Here is a 4,111-nt window from a genome sequence, read left to right as displayed (position 1 = left end):
CCTTTGCATAGTCAATGAAACACAGATAGACATTCCTCTGGTATTCCCTGCTTTCAGCCAAGATCCATCTAACATCAGCTACAATATCCTTAGTACCACAACCCCTTCTGAAACCAGCCTGGACTTCTGGTAGTTCTCCGTTGATGTGCTGTTCCAGTCGTTTTTGGATAATCTTCAGTATAATCTTGCTTGCATGTGAAATCAGTGAAATTGTTCTCTAGTTTCCACATTCGGTTGGGTCGCCTTTCTTTGGGACAGGAACAAATATCGATCTCTTCCAGTCAGTCAATATGATGGGGATTAAGTGAGGTAAACCATATAGAAGTAGTCTGTTTGACTCTACATGTATTCCTGTATTACACTTACACATGCCTGCAGTGAGTTGTAGGCGTTGAGACTGAGCTCTATATAAGTCTAGAGTTGCTGGACTCACATCATTGTCAATGTTTTGCAGTGAATAGCTTGTGACATCATGAGAGTTCACCCTACTGAAATAGTACACTGCTCAGCACATAGAAAATATTGAATAATTTTTAAAAAGAAAATTGTCATTATTGTGATTCTATATAGAGGGATTTCTATACTGGATACTTGCTCTTACGTTGATTTGGAATTTCCCATACTATTGGCCATGAGTCGTACTCAACTCTATAACACATAATGACAACAACAATGACAACAGCAGACATTGAGAAACTTACCTTAATTCAGTTTTGTTTTCACTCTTGCCTGGACATGGTTTATTCAATCACTCACCTCAATTTTGTCCACAGCAGCGGGCAGGGATATTCTGGTCTAGGTTCGTCGGTTCCTGAAGTTAGCTCTTCTATTTATTTGCCTGAGAGGTAGAATCAGGGACACCGAGTGGAGGAACATGTGCTGGGTTTAGAAGACAGATAAACGGCTTTCAGGAAGGGTGTTTTTGACTATTGTGACTTGAACACTCAAACTGTGCAGATCTTTTTGAGTATCCATTTCACCACCATAGAAACACAGAAGAAGGCCTTTGACAGGGGTGGCAAAAAGAGCGCAGGGATCAATAGAACTCTGTGACTAGGGAATCTGGCACTTCTCTAGAGAATGTCTGTGGGCGGCACAGTTTATAATTGGGTTGTCAAACAGTAATACATATTTATGAGTGTTGAACCTAGGTGTAACCAAATGCCATTGTTAATTGGAGGGGAAGCATTTAGTGAATCTTAAATGGCATTGTCTTTTAAATAAACTTGGCACCACACCTACATTTCTAATGTGCTAATTTTCTCTCAAATTATATAGTGATGTCTTACCCAAATGGTAGATTAGCTGTTTGCTTCAATCCTTTAAAAATGCATCAGGAGAATGGAAAGGAAAATAGGAAAGTGTACACATTTGGAGCTGAAAAGGAGGCTGGCTTTTTCTCTTCATGTGTAGGTGTATTTATTGAAGGAAAAGTTTTTGTAGGTTAAAGTTTGTAGGTGATAGTTGGAGGGTGAAGGATGAAGGGTGGACTTTGAATAGATGAAAAGTTAAGTAAGGGCACGAGAAAATTTTGATGATCTGTGAAGGTTACAGTCTTGAATTCCCTGCAGAACAGTGGCTCTGAATCAAAATTAACTCCAAGCCACCTAATAACAATAACAACAACAGGAAAGTACAAAAACCTTTGCATGGTTATTTAATCTCCACAAAATCTCTGTGAGGTTATGAAGTTAGTGGTTCCCGTTAGCACTGGTAGAAGAAAGATGAGCAATCTCCTCTAATGTGATTTACAACTCTGAAAATGTGCTGAAGGATCAGCTCTGAGTTGGTTCTGAATGATAGTATGTAACAACATAACATACAGCAATGGAAAAAGCCAGGCCAGGAAAATAAACACACAAAAAACCCCACAATGTGTTGAAAACTTTAGAGCTAGCAGAGAATGTATGCCAATCTATAATCAGCAGCCCTAAACCACTGCTCTTTCTTTTATACCAAGGGTAGGGAAATTTTGTTTATTAAGATTGGTGGTGGTGTTATGTGTCTTTGAATCGACCATGACTCATAGCAACCCTATGTACAATAGCTCTAAACCTTGCTCACTCCTGGACCAACCTCACTGTCTCCGACATTGTTGTTGTTGATTGCCTTTGAATTGAGCACGACTCATAATGACCCTGTGAACAAAAGTCCTGAAGTCCCTCTACAGCTATTGACATTTATCAGAGTTCATAGAGTTTCCAGAGGCATGTGGCTTAGGAAGTGGATGCCACTCCTGCTTTCAAATATATACCCTCATTACCTTCGTTACTATGTCAATTCATCTTATCCAGGGTTTCCCCTCCTGTGCTGTTCCTCTACCCTTCCAAACATAATGTTCTTCTCCAAGGACTGGTCGCTCCTGGCAACGTTTCCAAAGTATGTGAGATGGAACCTCAAATCCTTGCCTCTAAGGAACAGCTTGGGTTCACTCTCTCCAGGACAGAATTGGTTGTTCTCTTGGCAGACACAGGTATGTTCTGTACTCTTCTTCAGCGTCACAACTCAAAGTCATCAATTCATCTGTCTTCTTTGGTCAGTGTCCAGCTCTTTGATGAATAATAGGCAGTTGTGAAGACCATGGCCTGGATCAGACATACCTTAGTCTCTAGACTCATATCCTTGCTCTTTGGCACTCTGAAGCTGTCCTTGACAGCAGATTTTTCTACTGCAATTTGTCTTTTTATTTTCTAACTGCTGGTGCCAAAAGCGTTGATTGTGGAACTGAGCAGGCTGTAATTGTTAACAACCTCAATCACTTCTCCATCTATTATGATGCTGCCAATAGCCCAGTGGTGAGAATCTTTATTTTCTTGACATTGAGGTTCAATCTATATTGCAGACTACAGTCTTTGACTCTCTGCGCCAAATGCTTCAGGCCTTCCTCAGTTTCAGCAAGCAAGATTGTGTTGTCTGCATTATACAGATTGTTGATGAGTCTTCCTCCAATCCTAATGCCACATTAATCCTCATAAAGCCCAGTCTCCTAAATGATTTGCTCTGCATTTATATTGAAAAAGTATGGAGACAGGCCACATCCCTGATGCACTTCTTTCCTGATTTTGAACCATGTAAGGTGTCCCTACTCTGTTCTGATGACTGCCTCATGGTCTAGGAATAGGTTTCTCATGAACAAAATCATATGTTCTGTGATTCCCATTTTTCTCAAGGTTAGCCACAATTTGTCGTGATCCACACAGTCAAATGGCTTTGTATAGTTAATGAAAAACATAAACATTCCTCTGGTACTTGCTGATCTCTGCCAAGATGCATCTGACATTAGCTATAATATCCCTAGTACCACGGCCTCTTCTAAACCCAGCTTGTATTTCTGTTAGTTCTTTATCAATGTACTGTTCCAATAATTTTTGGATATTATCAGTAGGATTTTGCTTGCATGTGGTGTTATTGATATTGACCAATAATTCCCCACTCTGTAGGATCATCATTTTTTTTGGAATTGGAATAAATGTGAATATCTTCCAGTTGGTTGGCCAGATGGCTGTCCTCCAGATTTCTTGGTACAGCCTAGTGGACAAGTCCAGGGCTGTATGTGTTTGTTGAAATATATAGTCTATCAATTCCTGGGATCTTGTTTTTTGCCTATTCCTTCAGAGCAGTTTGAACTTCCTCCTTTATTACCATTTCTTCTTTGTTGTATGTTGTTGTTGTTAAGTGCCATCAAATCATGGATGAATCATAGTGACCCTATGAATGTAAGACCTGAACACTTGTATGACTTTCAGAGTTTCTCCAAGTTCATAGAGCTTCCAGAGGCAAGCTATTTTAGAAATGGATGTCACTCCTTCTGCCAAGCTTGTTTTAATCTGGAAGCTCCACCAAACACTGCCCACCATGGGTAACCATTATCACATTTGGCACATCAGTGTCACAGTATACAGTAAATATTTTTAGGCTTTATGGACTGTTTGGTCTCCATTACAATTAATCAATATATTGATGTAGTTTAATAACCTGATATAGACAATGAATGCTGTTTAGTATATTTATAAACTTCTGTATATATATACAAAGTAAAGTATAATTAAAATTAAATTATGTTTATCGTAGGAGTAAGCAATGAGAGTTGCAGAGTGGATAATATTTGGGG

Source organism: Elephantulus edwardii, unplaced genomic scaffold, assembly GCF_000299155.1.
Source record: "Elephantulus edwardii isolate Elephantulus edwardi_28Jun2011 unplaced genomic scaffold, EleEdw1.0 scaffold00035, whole genome shotgun sequence".
NCBI lineage: Eukaryota > Metazoa > Chordata > Mammalia > Macroscelidea > Macroscelididae > Elephantulus > Elephantulus edwardii.
The sequence above is the reverse complement of the archived record's forward strand: the minus strand, read 5'-3'. Positions refer to the sequence as shown.